Raw genomic sequence first — 19906 nt, 5'->3', positions numbered from 1 at the left:
ACTAACCTATGTACATCACACACGTCCATGCCCGAGGCAGGATTCGAACCTGCGACCGTAGCGGTCGCTCGGTTCCAGACTGTTTCGCCTAGAACCGCACGGCCACTACGGCCGGCCCAGCGCTAAGAATCCAACACGGGCCCTCCTTAGGGCAGCCTTCTGCGCCGACCACTTTTTTTGTCATTGTTCTCGGCATTTGATCATGGCGAAGTCACATGACATCCGTCCGAGTTCAACGTTCTACATCTACATCTACATTTATACTCCGCAAGCCACCCAACGGTGTGTGGCGGAGGGCACTTTACGTGCCACTGTCATTACCTTCCTTTCCTGTTCCAGTCGCGTATGGTTCGCGGGAAGAACGACTGTCTGAAAGCCTCCGTGCGCGCTCTAATCTCTCTAATTTTACATTCGTGATCTCCTCGGGAGGTATAAGTAGGGGGAAGCAATATATTCGATACCTCATCCAGAAACGCACCCTCTCGAAACCTGGCGAGCAAGCTACACCGCGATGCAGAGCGCCTCTCTTGCAGAGTCTGCCACTTGAGTTTATTAAAGATCTCCGTAACGCTATCACGGTTACCAAATAACCCTGTGACGAAACGCGCCGCTCTTCTTTGGATCTTCTCTATCTCCTCCGTCAGACCGATCTGGTACGGATCCCACACTGATGAGCAATACTCAAGTATAGGTCGAACGAGTGTTTTGTAAGCCACCTCCTTTGTTGATGGACTACATTTTCTAAGCACTCTCCCAATGAATCTCAACCTGGTACCCGCCTTACCAACAATTAATTTTATATGATCATTCCACTTCAAATCGTTCCGCACGCATACTCCCAGATATTTTACAGAAGTAACTGCTACCAGTGTTCGTTCCGCTATCATATAATCATACAATAAAGGATCCTTCTTTCTATGTATTCGCAATACATTACATTTGTCTATGTTAAGGGTCAGTTGCCACTCCCTACACCAAGTGCCTATCCGCTGCAGACCTGCCTGCATTTCGCTACAATTTTCTAATGCTGCAACTTCTCTGCGAAAAGCCGCATGGAACTTCCGACACAATCTACTAGGTCATTTATATATATTGTGGAAAGCAATGGTCCCATAACACTCCCCTGTGGCACGCCAGAGGTTACTTTAACGTCTGTAGACGTCTCTCCATTGATAACAACATGCTGTGTTCTGTTTGCTAAAAACTCTTCAATCCAGCTACACAGCTGGTCTGATATTCCGTAGGCTCTTACTTTGTTTATCAGGCGACAGTGCGGAACTGTATCGAACGCCTTCCGGAAGTCAAGAAAAATAGCATCTACCTGGGAGCCTGTATCTAATATTTTCTGGGTCTCATGAACAAATAAAGCGAGTTGGGTCTCACACGATCGCTGTTTCCAGAATCCATGTTGATTCCTACATAGTAGATTCTGGGTTTCCAAAAACGACATGATACTTGAGCAAAAAACATGTTCTAAAATTCTACAACATATCAACGTCAGAGATATAGGTCTATAGTTTTGCGCATCTGCTCGACGACCCTTCTTGAAGACTGGGACTATCTGTGCTCTTTTCCAATCATTTGGAACCCTCCGTTCCTCTAGAAACTTGCGGTACACGGCTGTTAGAAGGGGGGCAAGTTCTTTCGCGTACTCTGTGTAGAATCGAATTGGTATCCCGTCAGGTCCGGTGGACTTTCCTCTATTGAGTGATTCCAGTTGTTTTTCTATTCCTTGGACACTTATTTCGATGTCAGCCATTTTTTCGTTTGTGCGAGGATTTAGAGAAGGAACTGCAGTGCGGTCTTCCTCTGTGAAACAGCTTTGGAAAAAGGTGTTTAGTATTTCAGCTTTACGCGTGTCATCCTCTGTTTCAATGCCATCATCATCCCGTAGTGTCTGGATATGCTGTTTCGAGCCACTTACTGATTTAACGTAAGACCAGAACTTCCTAGGATTTTCTGTCAAGTCGGTACATAGAATTTTACTTTCGAATTCACTGAACGCTTCAAGCATAGCCCTCCTTACGCTAACTTTGACATCTTTTAGCTTCTGTTTGTCTGAGAGGTTTTGGCTGCGTTTAAACTTGGAGTGGAGCTCTCTTTGCTTTCGCAGTAGTTTCCTAACTTTGTTGTTGTACCACGGTGGGTTTTTCCCGTCCCTCACAGTTTTACTCGGCACGTACCTGTCTAAAACGCATTTTACGATTGCCTTGAACTTTTTCCATAAACACTCAACATTGTCAGTGTCGGAACAGAAATTTTCGTTTTGATCTGTTAGGTAGTCTGAAATCTGCCTTCTATTACTCTTGTTAAACAGATAAACCTTCCTCCCTTTTTTTATATTCCTATTAACTTCCATATTCAGGGATGCTGCAACGGCCTTATGATCACTGATTCCCTGTTCTGTACATACAGAGTCGAAAAGTTCGGGTCTGTTTGTTATCAGTAGGTCCAAGATGTTATCTCCACGAGTCGGTTCTCTGTTTAATTGCTCGAGGTAATTTTCGGATAGTGCATTCAGTATAATGTCACTCGATGCTCTGTCCCTACCATCCGTCCTAAACATCTGAGTGTCCCAGTCTATATCTGGTAAATTGAAATCTCCACCTAAGACTATAACATGCTGAGAAAATTTATGTGAAATGTATTCCAAATTTTCTCTCAGTTGTTCTGCCACTAATGCTGCTGAGTCGGGAGGTCTTTAAAAGGAGCCAATTAATAACCTAGTTCGGTTGTTGAGTGTAAACTCCACCCATAATAATTGACAGTAACTATCCACTTCTACTTCACTACAGGATAAACTACTACTAACAGCGACGAACACTCCACCACCGGTTGCATGCAATCTATCCTTTCTAAACACCGTCTGTACCTTTGTAAAAATTTCGGCAGAATTTATCTCTGGCTTAAGCCAGCTTTCTGTACCTATAACGATTTCAGCTTCGGTGCTTTCTATCAGCGCTTGATGTTCTGGTACTTTACCAACGCAGCTTCGACAGTTGACAATTACAATACCGATTGCTGCTTGGTCCCCGCATGTCCTGACTTTGCCCCGCACCCGTTGAGGCTGTTGCCCTTTCTGTACTTGCCCAAGGCCATCTAACCTAAAAAACTGCCCAGCCCACGCCACACAACCCCTGCTACCCGTGTAGCCGCTTGTTGCGTGTAGTGGACTCCTGACCTATCCAGCGGAACCCGAAACCCCACCACCCTATGGCGCAAGTCGAGGAATCTGCAGCCCACACGGTCGCAGAACCGTCTCAGCCTCTGATTCAGACCCTCCACGCGGCTCTGTACCAAAGGTCCGCAGTCAGTCCTGTCGACGATGCTGCAGATGGTGAGCTCTGCTTTCATCCCGCTAGCGAGACTGGCAGTCTTCACCAAATCAGATAGCCGCCGGAAGCCAGAGAGGATTTCCTCCGATCCATAGCGACACACATCATTGGTGCCGACATGAGCGACCACCAGCAGATGGGTGCACCCTGTACCCTTCCTGGCATCCGGAATGACCCTTTCCACATCTGGAATGACTCCCCCCGGTATGCACACGGAGTGCACATTGGTTTTCTTCCCCTCTCTTGCTGCCATTTCCCTAAGGGGCCCCATTACGCGCCTGACGTTGGAGCTCCCAACTACCAGTAAGCCCACCCTCTGCGACTGCCCGGATCTTGCAGACTGAGGGGCAACCTCTGGAACAGGACAAGCAGCCATGTCAGGCCGAAGATCAGTATCAGCCTGAGACAGAGCCTGAATACTTCACTTCGATTTTTTTTTCATTATTATTACAGAGGACAGCCAGCACTTCAACCGATCTTGCTAAGCTACTGTGCGGGCGTCAGCTACGGTGGCGGACTACTGACATAATTCGTAAATCATAAATACAGTATTGTACATCTCATACTAATAACAAAACTTCGTGAAAGCTTTTTGCAAGATAAGTGGTGACCTTGTTAACTCCAAAAATGAATATTTCAGCAACGTCTCGATCATTTTATAAACAAGTCAATACATTTTGTGTTCTGATTTGTGACTCTAAGTCAGGAACCACGCCAAAAATGAGACAACAATGAAAACAGTGGGTAGCAGGAACAAAAAGAGACATAGATGAAATTTTTTCCGCGAAAACAACAAGAGCAACTGCTTCTGGGTGGGTTTAGTGTGTTTCTTTTATTGATTAGCTGGAGAAGGATTGAGTAATATTGGATTAGTAAAGTTCATTTCTTCGGTTTCGAATTAGGTAATTTAAAAATTTACCTGATACCTGACCCTAAAAGTAAATAGGTTTTTCCAGGGGAACTGCCACAGATGTGCTTTTCAGTGGTTAAATTGAAGGATTTTTCGAAACGTGAAAGGTCCAATATATTCTCGAGTTTTTGCCTTAGCTTTTCCAGTGTCGTTATAAAAGTTCAGTCTAGTGAAGAGAGTATGGCAGCCGGAGGTGAATATTCTGGAGACCTTCGGTAGTCATACTTCACGAACTGAATAAACTAACGGGAAAAAGCTGCTTTGGATTAACAATGTGATATGAGAAATGTTAGAGCAGTTCTGACGTAAACGTGATATGTACTGTTAGGTTACCTTTAACATTGTAAATATCTACGTGAACACCGCATGATCACAAATTGTATGACCAATCGAATAAAGCACGGAATAATAACTTTCGTAAACCTTACAGGAGGGACAGCAGACTCGGTGAAATACTTTACAGTTAGAAATTAAAACAATCTTGATCACGTAAGTATTTATTACAATGGTGACCGGTTTTAGTGTGTTTGAAGAGCAGGCCGTCATCAGACTATTCTTCACTGGTGGCAGGCGGAGTTGGTGAAAGGGATACGTACCGTCTGGTGTGTAGTCGACATTCGTCTCTACAGACAGTACCTGCTCTGTCCACCACCTCTACTGTCACCGCTGGAAAATGGTCTGAAGACCAAATAGGCTGAGACCGGTCTCCATTGTAATACACGTTTTTATGCCATCAAAACTGTTTTTATTTTTAACTTAAAAGCGCGGAATAACCAGAGCTCAAAAACGTCAGTAGAAGTTAATCATATAGTTTCAGAATTACTAAAATCACAGGGACAATTTGTTAGGTCTTATACCATTTCGTCCTATTTCAAATACATCAAAATTTATTATTTGTCATTTCTTACAGCCAGACAGAGCTCCTATGGTTTCCTTCACCATTGTAACGCTGTAAGGATGTTTGGTTTTCGCTAGTCTCGCGTGTTTGTCATCAAAGTGCAGGGTGAACAAAAAGCAATTAAAAATATATATACCTAATGAATTATGATAGATACAGCTATGTAGTTTGTTGCAAATGGTACCTTAACTCACAAAACGATTTTATGGGTGCCTTCCAAATGTGCTCCGCTTGTTGCTCGGACAAGGTCTAGGCGATACTCAGTTCCTCTCCGTGCTTTTGATAACATCTTTTCCGTTATCGCCACTACACTATGCCGTGCTCATGGCACAAAAGTAGGCGCATCTGGAAGCGTTGAACTGAACACTTCATCCTTAACGTAACTTTGTTTACGTCTAGTGAATGTAGTGAGCGAGATGTTGGACCGTATTTACCGATCCACACGTCCGGAAAAGTTTCTTCCAAGAAATAGCCAACAAATGACTACGTGTGTGGCGTTGCATCGTCTTTTTGTAACTATTAAACTGACGTGCACAGTTAGGTTGCAACATGTCCTGGTTTCAGAGCTTGCAGGAGTTGCAGTCTGTATGTATGGGAATGCAAACGTCTGTGTAGAATCTTCAGCGCAGTGCTCTGAGGTAAGCCTGTTTCTCTGGACACATGACGCCTCGATTGCCCTGTGCTGTGTTGAAGTGCTACACGCACGGCATCAACAGTCGTCACTCGCTCCAGGTCAACCGCTCCTTGCCTTGTCACCAACTATTCTAGTCTCTTTAAACTTTTCATACCGTCTCCTGATGCTTTTCACATCTCGATCATAGTTACTTACGAACTGACTTTAAAATCTTGCACTTTCTCCTTCAAACACGCTATTGTGACATGAAGGTCTCCTAAATTACGCTACCTGTAACAAGAGAGTGAGGAAAAAAGGAATCAGATGTTATCAGACCACATGTAGCTGTGTTGGTTGGTTGGTTGTTTGGGGAAGGAAACCAGACAGCGTGGTCATCGGTCTCATTGGATTAGGGAAGGAAGTCGGCCGTGCCCTTTCAGAGGAACCATCCAGGCATTTTCCTGGAATGATTTAGGGAAATCACGGAAAACCTAAATCAGGATGGCCGGACGCGGGATTGAATCGTCGTCCTCCCGAATGCGAGTCCAGTGTCTAACCACTGCGCCACCTCGCTCGGTGTAGCTGTGTAACCATAAAAATGTCATGAGTTAAGCCACTGCATGGAATATGTGGCATAGCTGTGTCTAATATGCTTGAAAGTCTCTTGGGCATGCAGTTGGATTGACTGATCGTTGTAGAACGAATTTTCGATGGCGTAACGTGACATCATCATCAGATTATTCCTACAGTGAGCGTAGGAGTAATGTGATGATGATGGTACGTTCTACAACGATCAATCCATCCAGATGCATACTCGAGAGACCTTCAAGCAGCATATTCGCTGGGAAACCAACGAACACACATGTATCTAGCATAGTTCCGTAGAAATAAATTTTTGTAATCAGGGCAAGACTTAATTCTCGCTCTGTAGAATGGCACACACTTGGAAAATATATGTTCTTAGAGTCTATCACTGCAAAATCTAGTCGAATTTACAAAGAACTTGGTAGAATGGGCCACCTGTCACCATAACGTAGCAGCCTGTCTTGTCAGAATGCACGCACTGTTTGGGTTGGGAAGGATGTTATAAAGTTATTGTATCCTCTCATGAGACGAGCCACAGCTGTTGGAACTGATCTTTGGTATCCTGGATAGTGGCACAGGGAAGAAGGTGACGTTTGAGCTGCTGCCACACTTTAGGGAATACGTCTGAGGATGTTCCTGGCCACAAGAATAGCTCAACATCACACACACACTTCAGAGAGAGTCCGCAGCTCGTGGTCGTGCGGTAGCGTTCTCGCTTCCCGCGCCCGGGTTCCCGGGTTCGATTCCTGGCGGGGTCAGGGCTTTTCTCTGCCTCGTGATGACTGGGTGTTGTGTGATGTCCTTAGGTTAGTTAGGTCTAATTAGTTCTAAGTTCTAGGGGACTGATGGCCGTAGATGTTAAGTCCCATAGTGCTCAGAGCCATTTGAACTTCGGAGAGACACCTGCCATGTGTGGGCGAACATTGAGCGGTAACGTATAAGGACGCAGGACGTCCGTGATGTAGCATTATGCTGGCAGTGTTCCGTCAGTGCCGCGCGGGGTAGCCGTGCGGTCTTGGTGTCTTGTCACGGTTCGCACGGCTCCCCACGTCGGAGGTTAGAGTCCTCCCTCCCACGGGCATGGGTGTGGGTGTTGTCCTTAGCGTAAGTTAGTGTAAGTTAGATTAAGTAGTGCGTAAGCGTAGGGACCGATGACCTCAGCAGTTTGGTCCCGTAGTCCTTACCACAATTTTCCAATTTGTTCCCTCAGTCACTACCAGCCGTGACCAGAAGTCACACCAGGTGGGTCCCCACACCATGACGCAGGCACTAACACCACTTTGGAAACATTGGACCACTCTCCAAGTCGCCACCGTACTCGTCGACAATCGTCATCCGTGATAGTGCAGAAAATTAATGATGGCTAAACACAATGGGGTGCTATTCATCGGCAGTCCGTGCTTCCCAGTGAAGGGACCACATCAAACACAGTGATTTGTGTTGTGATACTAATGTCATTTCCCTTGTCGGGGACATTTTCTACTGCCCCACTTTGTTGCGAGATGACACGAGATGCTGCAGGGAGTCCATTACTTTTTATCGGGTGCCACGGGCAGATGTGAAGGGGTTGCGATGTGCTTGATTCGCAATACGGTACTCTTCCTGGTGGTCAACTGTGTCCTTGACGACACGACGTGTGTGCTTGGTCTCTCATGCTCATGCAGTCCATCGCTGTCATATCCGAGTGCCCCATATGTTTAGGTGCTGCACGAGCCGACTAGCCGCCCAAGAGGACACATATGACGAGGCCCCTTTCAGTCTCTATAAGATGCAGATGACGCTGTCTCACGCGAGTACACGGAATCTCTGTATCCTTGACTGCAGTCACCGAAAATCGGGAGTTGTTCACGCACATTATATTCCCTACCAGGCCTAGCGGGTAACAACACTAAACACAATCATCACTAATGCCCTCTAGTAGCTGTTGTACCTCTCATACAGAATTTATGCACCCGCCGATGGAGTGTAGGGGAGAGCCGGAAAAAGTGGTCTTGACGCACATGGTGGCTATTGGGGTCCTGGGGGCTATGAGCAGCTGATATGGCGCGGGAAATGCTTTAACTTATTCTCGCTGGAGAGGCCAGTCCCCCTAGGAGGTCTAATCTGTTTGCTGTGGCTCTACTCAGAGTTATAATAATTTTTGTAGATTTTACTTATCCTGATGTAACTGAAGTGGCCAGTTCGTGTAGTTATTGTAGAGAGAAGATGTGACTTCTCTCACGTTAATGACATTGACTTGACAGTGCCGTATCTCGACTCCACAACCCTACTTCAGCTGTTGAAATTTCAGTCACAGTAATAGAGGGTATATAGATTTTTTGTAATGGCATCAATGAGGGGAAAGTGGTCACCTCTGCGGTGACGTCTGGCTACTGAACCGACGCACATTCCCTATCAGAGGGGACACAGGTCAGACGTGATAGACATGGCCCTCATCAAGGGCATTACATCGACATTCAACGTTGCCGTTGAAAACGATCTGCCCTCAAACCACCAACCTGTAATACTATACATTGAGGAAACACTGCAGCACATGGAACAACGCAAGATGTTCGACTACGGGCGTGCGAATTGGACATTGTTCAAGCAAACGCTCGATAGCCACATCCCACCTATACAAGAAATTAATGAAACAGCACAAATTGAATAGGCAGTAGAAACCCTCACTAACGCCGTCCAGGACGCAATGGCAGGCACCATACCTGATCGCACCTCACAACAACGCAGTGCGGCCCTGTCCCAGGAAATCCTGGGCCTAATCTCAATGAGGAATCGCCTCAGGAGACAATGGCAGCCCACCAGGCGTCCGTACTTCAAACGGCACATTAACAGGCTACAGGGCATCATACACGATAAAATACAAACACATAGAACACAACAGTGGAACCAAAAACTCGAAGAGCTGGACACCGCACGACCTGGCGTGTGGCAACTAGCCCGACACTTCACCAGGGAGAAAATATACACCCCAATGCTTCAAGGGCCTGACGGACCTGCATACTCAGCGGAAGAGAAAGCAGAACTAATGGCCCGAACACTCGCAGCGTCATTCACACCGAACCTGGTACCATCGGATCCAGTGTTCATACTTGCCACTGACCAAGAGGTTACACGCATTCTAGCCCAACGATCGCGCGACGACATTCGACATGCTAGCACAGCCGAAGTCTCCTGGGCTATAATGCATTCCGCTGCTAGGAAAGCCCCTGGCCATGATGGCATTCAAAACCGTGTCCTCCAGGAGTTCACGGATAAAGCAACTGAGTACCTAACGAATGCCATACTAAAACACGAACACTTCCCCGCCCTTTGGAAGACAGCCAAGGTCCTGATGTTCAGGAAGCCGGGGAAAGACCACAGCCTCCCACAAAATTACCGACCCATCAGCCTTCTGAGCTCGCTCAGTAAGATTGTTGAGAAGGTGATTCTCAAACGCATCACTAGGCACTGCATAACAAATGACATCCTGAGACCGGAGCAATTCAGCTTCAGGAATCACCACTCCACAACACAACAACTCCTACGGGTCGGTGAACATATAATATATGGCTTCAGCATAAACAAAGCTACAGGGACGGTGTTCCTGGAAATCGAAAAGGCTTTCGATCGTCTATGACACAACGGCCTCATCCGGAAACTCAGCGGCGCGGAATTCCCCGACGGGCTGCTGCGTCTAACCTCACAGACAGGAGTTTCAACACTGACGTGCAGGGAAAACAATCAACACGACACGGTATACACGCGGGAGTACCCCAGGGAAGCATCCTAGGGCCCCTACTGTTTAACCTCTACATAAACGATCTCCCAACCACACACAACACAACGATGGCAATCTACGCGGATGACACAGCCACCCTTGCGCAAGATTGGAAACCATCAAACATTACGTCACGCCTACAGACTGCACTCAGAGTGGCTGAGCCTTGGTTGGAGAAATGGCGTGTTGGAGTAAACGTCGACAAGTGCGAAGCCGTTCTGTTCACTAGAAGACCGAAGCAGCTGCGCAAACACCGCTACTGCAGACCAATAACTCTACATGCACGCCCAATACGTTTCCGTGAGAAAGTCAAATACCTCGGTGTCTGGCTGGACCGGAAATTACTCTGGGGGGACCACATACAACACATGACCAACCGAGCTAGCGCGAGGCTCAAACAGCCCTATCCTATGCTCAACAGGCGTAGCACACTGAACAGAAGGGTGTCGAGGTCCATGTACATGACACTTATCCGACCACTGATGACGTACGCGGCTGCTGTCTGGGGATACGCTGCGCGTACACGCCTGCGCCGTCTGCAGCTCATACAAAACAAAGTACTCAAAATCATAAGCAATGCTCCACGATACACACGCATCGCGGACCTTCACCGGGAATACCGACTTGAGACTCTCACCGAGGTAATCCACAAACTCACCACAAGACTATACAGAAACTCCAGATATTCGCAGAACCCGTTTATTCTGAATCTGGGGAACTACGACCACAACCATAGATGGAAACATAAAAGACCAAGAGACATACTTGTAAGGACATAACATCTATGATCAAGCATACGCAAACATAACGGTACAGGCGAGCCCCTGCTAATCAGACGCCATTACTGGATATCCAGCTGAAATACACTGCCGAATAACTGGCACCACACAGGGAAGCCGTACCGTACACTGCATCCAGACAAGCTCCACACATCCCCCACACAGTGAGATGATCTATTGCCGATCTCCCACTACTGTATAACGATCTTGATTGTTCCAGGAATGTAACAGCTGCAGCAACTGGGATACATCTCCATCGCTTGTCACTGTATTGATGCATGATACCTATACTAACAAATACAACCTTGCATGAACTATCGCAGCTAATAAGCCACGACTGCTCTTACTACCCATCCATCTGTCGCAGAGGTTTTTTTCCCACGGCATGAGCCATGGCACTTTTTTCCCTCTGCTCTTCAAATTGCTACCCTCACTCGCGTTTCGTCCACTATCTATCACCTGATGGACCGTGTTAATGCGTAGTCTTACCCAGACGCACGGACAACATCACAGCCCAGCATCCTGTGATCCACTTACTAGATAACTAACATGTTTACGGAGGTGACAGTAGAACCTTTGGTTTCGTCACCAAGTTGGTGCGGGCGTGGAGGGGCCCCATCTCTTCAAAAAAGGTAAAAGCAGTGTGAAAAAGAAGGGCTCCACGGTGATACTTACACCAACTCTTTACAACAGTGGCCTAAAAGCGGCAAATGTAACTGCCTTTATATAAAAGTTTCGTTCCTTCTGCTCAATTATTAGTCACAAATTTTTTCGCTTAACATTTTCAGACCAGTGTTGCCAATTACAATTTTAGCTGTTATTTAAAGGATTTCTGTTTCTTGTGGTTACAGATTACCTTTCATCCATATTGAGCACATTTTAGTGAAACAGTGAAGTGTTCTACAGCTGAGATTGCTCTTTGTACTTAAAGGAGAAAGCATGTTAATTTTTTTTTACTTTTGATCATACACCATACGCACAGGAACTTATAATTGCTAAGAACATTATACTGTGAGTAAAGTTTTGTTTTTGAAGCTACGTATAAAGTGACAAGTCATCTTTCTTTTGTGAAACATTAAAGTATGCAGTAACTAATGAAGAGGAAGTCATCCTTTAGGTTTTGTGGAAGTAATTTAATCATTTATTTCATTTACTAGTTTTGATGTTAATTTACGTTCTGTTCTGAGGAAATTATAATTTGTGCTTATAAAATAGGATTTCTTCTGCAGTGTTCGTATTATGTACTTTATATCTTCTGTGTCATCTGCAACATTTGTTTTCACACTTTTTTGTTAGTGTATCATTCATGCATCTTAATTATTGAAGAACAAATATGAATCCTTTTTTTTAGGTTTAAAGCTTAGACGGGAAAATATTAGTACAGAAGGGCTTCTAGGGCAATCGATGGACTTAATAAACAGATTACGAATTAGTTTGGAGCGTTGATCTGATCGGAACACACCTTCTCTTCCACATCTTGAGGTCACTTGCAAAGTAGGATTACGACCCGTCCTCACAGCTTCAGTTCTGCCAGTACCTCGTCTCCTACCTTCCAAACTTCACAGAAGCTCTTCTGCGACCTTGCAGAACTAGCACTGGAAATATCCCCCAGGCTGTGGCTAAGCCATGTCTTCGTAATATCCTTTCTTCCAGGAGTGATAGTTCTGCAACGCTGCAGAAGAGCTTCTCTGAAGTCTGGAAGGTAGGAGACGAGGTACTGGCAGAATTGAAGCTGTGAGGACGGGTCGTGAGTCGTGCCTGCGTAGCTCAGATGAGAAGTCGGCTCTCAGCCGTGATACCGTGTTGACGTGCTCGGCGCGCCAGGCAGCGGCCCGCAGGTGTTGTTTGTTTACCAATTAGCGCCCGGTTGCGTCGTTGTATTGCCTTATAGTACCGGTACCGACCCGCAATGGCGTTCTCATATCGACAAGATACAATCAAATCAACGTTCAACGCATCGTACACGAGACCGAAGGCCGATGAAATTGAACGGTTTCTTCGAGACATCATGAACATAGAACCGCAAGAACTGATAGACATTCATTTGTCTATTGTATCCAGCACAGTGTACCTCAAACTGATTGACGAAGCGGCCTGCGACAGACTCCTCTAACGATCTGCTAACGGCTTTCGCTTCTGTCACGCAGACGGTAAAGTGAGCGTGGTAGGAGTTGACCATGCTGTTCTAGGGGTGGATACCGTGCGCATCTTTGTCTTGTGACAGCCAGAGCGAGAGCACCAGCAGCAGCGAGTACTGTTTGTATAAAGCGTTTATTTTGCATTTTGTTTACGACCTTCCACTAAGGAAGGGATTCTATTTGTGTTTATCTGCTCTGCATAGTAACTAACAGTTCTTGATAAAACTTTACGTAGTTTTCGTGTTAGATTTCTTAGTGTTTTCTTGATCGTTTAGAACAGAAAGCGCCCTAAAACCGTCTTTTGTTTGTTTCGCGGCCGTTAGCCACTAGTCACTTGAATCAGCAGTTGTCTTGTGACAGCCAGAGCGAGAGCACCAGCAGCAGCGAGTACTGTTTGTATAAAGCGTTTTTGTACTTATTTGCTGCGCTTAGCTTTTAAATAGTTTTTCTGGGAAAACCTAGCGTAGTTTTCGCGTCTCGTATTTCAGTGAGTGTTTCTTGATTATCAGAGTAGCTCATCAGAAGATTATCTTGGGAATTTGTCACCGTATAGAGTAGGGTAAACATAGTCATGTGTAGGGACTGTGGTTGTTGTGAGCGGACGCAAGGAGAATTGGCCACTCTTCGGGGGCAGGTGGAGGCTTTGTCTGTTAGGCTCATCGAGCTCGAGGCGCAGGCGTCGGCTCGTAGTGGCGTTGGGGCAACTGTGGTGAGACCTATGCCTACTTCGGTGGCCTTGGAATCACATGGAACCCCTGATGTCGCTGCGTCTTCCGGCAGTGAGCATCTTACCGGTCAGCCATCACTCCAGGGTGAATGGCGGACAGTGGTGGGTTCGCGCGTGCCTGGCCGAAAGGCGAAGGTGGGATCTGGCCGCGTGGCAGCTGCCTTACCCCTTTCCCACAGGTACGGGGTGCTTCCTAGTGGTGATGACATCGTTTCTGAGCCACCACAGGATGCCTCGCCTGTTGGGCCAGTGGCCGATTCTCCGGCAAGATCCCGACAGTCACAGAGGGCGGGCCTATTAGTTATAGGGAGCTCCAACGTTAGGCGGGTTATGGAGCCCCTCAGGAAAATAGCGGGTAGGTCGGGGAAGAATGCCAGTGTGCACTCGGTGTGCTTGCCGGGGGGTCTCGTCCGTAATGTGGAGGAGGCCCTTCCGGCAGCTATTGAACGCACTGGGTGTGACCGGCTGCAGATAGTAGCACATGTCAGAACGAATGACGCCTGCCGCTTGGGTTCTGAGGCCATCCTTGGTTCCTTCCGGCGGCTGGCTGATTTGGTGAAGACAACCAGCATCGCACGCGGAGTGCAAGCTGAGCTTAATATCTGCAGCATAGTGCCCAGAGTCGATCGCGGTCCTCTGGTTTGGAGCCGTGTGGAGGGTCTAAACCAGAGGCTCAGACGACTCTGCGACTATAATGGTTGCAAATTCATCGACCTCCGTTATTGGGTGGAGAACTGTAGGGCCCCCCTAGACAGGTCAGGCGTGCACTACACACCGGAAGCAGCTACTAGGGTAGCAGAGTACGTGTGGCGTGCACACGGGGGTTTTTTAGGTTAGAGGGACCCCCCCTTGGGCGAAACGATAAAATACCTGACGGCTTACCAGAGAGGACATTATCATCGTTGATAAAGAACGTCCGTCCTCAGAGACCAAAAACAGGAAAAGTTAACGTAATATTGGTAAACTGCAGGAGTATCCAGGGCAAGGTTCCTGAATTAGTATCTCTTATTGAAGGAAATAGTGCGCATATAGTATTAGGAACGGAAAGTTGGTTAAAACCGGAAGTGAACAGTAACGAAATCCTAGACACAGAATGGAATATATACCGCAAGGATAGGATAAACGCCAATGGTGGAGGAGTATTTATAGCAGTAAAGAATTCAATAATATCCAGTGAAGTTATTAGCGAATGCGAATGTGAAATAATCTGGGTTAAGCTAAGTATCAAAGGTGGGTCAGATATGATAGTCGGATGCTTCTATAGACCACCTGCATCAGCAACCGTAGTAGTTGAGCGCCTCAGAGAGAACCTGCAGAACGTCGTGAAGAAGTTTCGTGATCATACTATTGTAATAGGGGGAGACTTCAATCTACCAGGTATAGAATGGGATAGTCACACAATCAGAACTGGAGCCAGGGACAGAGACTCTTGTGACATTATCCTGACTGCCTTGTCCGAGAATTACTTCGAGCAGATAGTTAGAGAACCAACTCGTGAAGCTAACGTTTTAGACCTCATAGCAACAAATAGACCGGAACTTTTCGACTCCGTGAATGTAGAAGAGGGTATCAGTGATCATAAGTCAGTGGTTGCATCAATGACTACAAGTGTAATAAGAAATGCCAAGAAAGGAAGGAAAATATATTTGCTTAACAAGAGTGATAGGGCACAAATCGCAGAATATCTGAGTGACCACCATCAAACGTTCATTTCTGAGGAAGAGGATGTGGAACAAAAATGGAAAAAATTCAGAAACATCGTCCAGTACGCCTTAGATAAGTTCGTACCGACTAAGGTCCAAAGCGAGGGGAAAGATCCACCGTGGTATAACAATCATGTACGAAAGGTACTACGGAAACAAAGAAAGCTTCATCATAGGTTTAAGAGTAGTCGAATCATAGCTGATAAGGAAAAGCTGAACGAAGCGAAAAAGAGCGTAAAGAGAGCAATGAGAGAAGCATTCAACGAATTCGAACATAAAACATTGGCAAACAATCTAAACAAGAACCCTAAAAAGTTTTGGTCATATGTAAAATCGGTAAGCGGATCTAAATCCCCTATTCAGTCACTCGTTGACCACGATGGCACCGAAACAGAGGACGACCGAAGAAAGGCAGAAATACTGAATTCAGTGTTCCGAAACTGTTTCACTGCGGAAAATCGTAACACGGTCCCTGACTTCAGCCGTCGCACGGACGCCAAAATGGAAAATATTGAAATAAACGATATCGGAATTGAAAAACAACTGCTATCACTTAGTAGCGGAAAAGCATCCGGACCAGACGAGATACCCTTAAGATTCTACAGTGATTATGCTAAAGAACTTGCCCCCTTTCTATCAGCAATTTATCGTAGATCACTGGAAGAACGTAAAGTACCTAGCGACTGGAAGAAAGCGCAGGTCGTTCCCATTTTCAAGAAGGGTCATAAATCAGATGCGAATAATTATAGGCCTATTTCGCTTACGTCAATCTGTTGTAGAATAATGGAACATGTTTTGTGTTCTCGTATTATGACGTTCTTAGATAATACAAATCTCCTTCATCATAACCAACATGGATTCCGCAAACAGAGATCATGTGAAACTCAGCTCGCCCTATTTGCCCAAGAAATTCACAGTGCCGTAGACACTGGCGAGCAGATTGATGCCGTATTCCTGGACTACAGGAAGGCATTTGATACGGTTCCGCACTTACGTTTAGTGAAAAAAATACGAGCTTACGGAATATCGGACCAGGTTTGTGATTGGATTCAGGATTTCCTAGAAGAAAGAACACAACATGTCATTCTTAACGGTTCAAAATCTGCAGATGTAGAGGTAATTTCGGGAGTACCGCAAGGAAGCGTGATAGGACCTTTATTGTTTACAATATACATAAATGACTTAGTTGACAACATCGGTAGCTCCGTGAGGCTATTTGCAGATGACACGGTTGTCTACAAGAAAGTAGCAACGTCAGAAGACTCGTACGTACTCCAGGAAGACCTGCAGAGGATTAATGCATGGTGCGACAGCTGGCAGCTTTCCCTAAACGTAGATAAATGTAATATAATTCACATACATAGGGGCAGAAATCCATTCCAGTACGATTATGCCATAGGTGGTAAATCATTGGAAGCGGTAACGACCGTAAAACACTTAGGAGTTACTATCCGGAGCGATTTGAAGTGGAATGATCACATAAAACAAATAGTGGGAAAAGCAGGCGCCAGGTTGAGATTCATAGGAAGAATTCTAAGAAAATGTGACTCATCGACGAAAGAAGTAGCTTACAAAACGCTTGTTCGTCCGATTCTTGAGTATTGCTCATCAGTATGGGACCCTTACCAGGTTGGATTAATAGAAGAGATAGACATGATCCAGCGAAAAGCAGCGCGATTCGTCATGGGGACATTTAGTCAGCGCGAGAGCGTTACGGAGATGCTGAACAAGCTCCAGTGGCGGACACTTCAAGAAAGGCGTTACGCAATACGGAGAGGTTTATTATCGAAATTACGAGAGAGCACATTCCGGGAAGAGATGGGCAACATATTACTACCGCCCACATATATCTCGCGTAATGATCACAACGAAAAGATCTGAGAAATTAGAGCAAATACGGAGACTTACAAGCAGTCGTTCTTCCCACGCACAATTCGTGAATGGAACAGGGAAGGGGGGATCAGATAGTGGTACAATAAGTACCCTCCGCCACACACCGTAAGGTGGCTCGCGGAGTATAGATGTAGATGTAGATGTACCGTTCGAAGTTCCCGCCAACCTTATCGTTGATGCGCTGAGGCCATATGGCACAGCTCTGACCCACACAGAGGAGAAGTGGAATACATTTGAAACGTACCCTGTCCTTAACAGGCTACGAGAAGTGCGCATAAAACTTAAGAAGCAAATTCCATCATATGTAATTGTTGGCGGCTGCCGCGCAATTGTTATATACGACGGCCAATTGAGGACCTGCTCGGGCTGTGACCAGGAGGGCCACGTTAGAACTGAGTGTCTGCAGCGCCGCCTCGTTCAGGTGCCCCGGAATGAATTTCCCCAACAATCCACGATGACCTCTCTCCCGCTAACGTATGTGGAGGCTGCGCAACATGATTTGATGGACGATCAAAACCTGCTACCATCTCAAGCCGCTGTGAGCTCCGTCCGAGTGTCAGTGCCGCCAACGACGACGACGACGCCACCGCAGCCAAGCGGTGCAGAGGTTCCTACAGCCTCTGCCCACCCGGCGTCATGGGCACCCAGCCGCCGTCACTGTCGGGATCGGGCACAGGGATTCCCGATGACCGAGATGGTGTCGAGCCCTGCCCTCCAGTGGATGTCGAATCTCGGACCCGCAAGCAAAAATCACCCAAGCAAAACAAGAAGAGGCGATTGTCAGTTGAAGAATGGGACAGGGATGTGAAGCTGGTGGAAGACATCGACTTCGTTGACGCGTCTACTGCTGCAACAGATTCCGGTGGGCTCATTCACCAGAAATCGCCTGAAGATAAGGAACACTCTCCTACATCTGGTGGCCCCGAAAACGAGGCGCATCGCGTCGACTCACAAACTGTGGGCTCCTATGAAAGCGACCAGCCACCACTGACCTCCCAATCCTCTCTTGGTGATTGGGCAGACGATATGGAGGCCGATGATGCACAGCACACATCGATACCTCCACCAGAGCCCATGGCTGACTTTGACCCCGGAGGGCTCTGCCAGTCAGAGGATAATACGGCACAGTAATGCACGGCATTACTGTGCTACTTACGCAACTTACACTCAGACCTTCCGACGACATGGATGCCCAGTACAAAAGACTATTATCGCCTCTATCAACAGCAGCAACCTATCAATACGGTCGCACACAGACATCCTGAAGTTGCCTGGAACACGGTGTGGAGAGCAATACACACGTCTTTTCTACCTACGATGGTGCGTTCATTGTGGTACGTGGTTGTGAATGGGAAGTTCGCTACTCGTCAGAGGCTACATTCCACTCATCTGACGGACGACCCCTTGTGTCCGACATGCTCAGTCGTTGACTCGGATGCACACCGCCTGACTTGTGCCGCGACCAGCGAGTGCTGGCTACTGACGAAGCGCATGCTGGCATTACTCTTGCGGCGATTGCCAAAGTCTATCTCCCCTGATGATATATTGCACCCCGAAGGCGTATACTTTCCATCAACCAGGTCGAACGCCATTAACTGACTAAAAGGCATGGCCATTTACTACATACTTTGCGATGCTCACAAAAGCACACTCGACTTTTGGTCCCTACTGATGACGACACATAAAGTTTTCAGCCGCCACCCGAAGTACAGAAACCGTTTCGCAAATTATTTAGGTTCATTATTTGCGGATCCTCTTGCTCACTGGAGCGCTCCGGGTATGAGAGCTGAAAATGAAGAAGAATCCTCTACGGACAGAATAGAGGGGAACCCCTCCCAAACAGACGAGAGGACGACTCGGACGCTCGGCTGCGGCAGTTGTAGGATCTTTTTGTAGTGAAACAAAATAGAATACAAAATAAAAATAGAAAGTTAAGTATGTTATAAAACTTAAATAAATAAATAAAGAATAAAGAAAACAACATAGAGAAATCCGCTACATCCTCTTCCTGATCCTTCGACTCTCGGGAAAAAAAAGAAAAAAAGAAAAAAAGAAAAGAAAAGAAAAGAGAAGAAAAGAACGATGGTACAGCACTTGCCCGCAAAAGGCAAAGGTCCCGAGTTCTAGTCTCGGTCCGGTACACAGTTATAATTTTCCAGGAAGTTTCATATCAGCGCACACTCCGTTGCAGAGTGAAAATCTCATTCTGAAAGTAAGATTAGTTCTACAGAGTATATGAAATATTGGTAATGTTGCAGCGAATCCAAAGATACACCTGTTTCACAGATGATTTTAGCATATGCTTGACCATAGGCATACAGCCATTGCATGTCTTCCTACCTCCCGAAATCATTTCGGAGTAGCAAGTTTTGGAGGGTGACACTAAACGTACTCTGTTGTATTGTACTTGTGCACCTCGCATGCCGTATGCCTCTGTGTTGCCATGCCAGAGTTCAGTTCGCACATTGTCACCATGAAATTTTTGAAGAAATGTTGAAGACATGAAATCGCATGGAAGTTTCCTGCATAATTCATTGTCGAATGACACTTCGTGACAGAAGCCGTCTG

Source organism: Schistocerca piceifrons, chromosome 3 (genome assembly GCF_021461385.2).
Source record: "Schistocerca piceifrons isolate TAMUIC-IGC-003096 chromosome 3, iqSchPice1.1, whole genome shotgun sequence".
Lineage (NCBI taxonomy): Eukaryota > Metazoa > Arthropoda > Insecta > Orthoptera > Acrididae > Schistocerca > Schistocerca piceifrons.
This window is presented reverse-complemented; position numbering follows the sequence as displayed.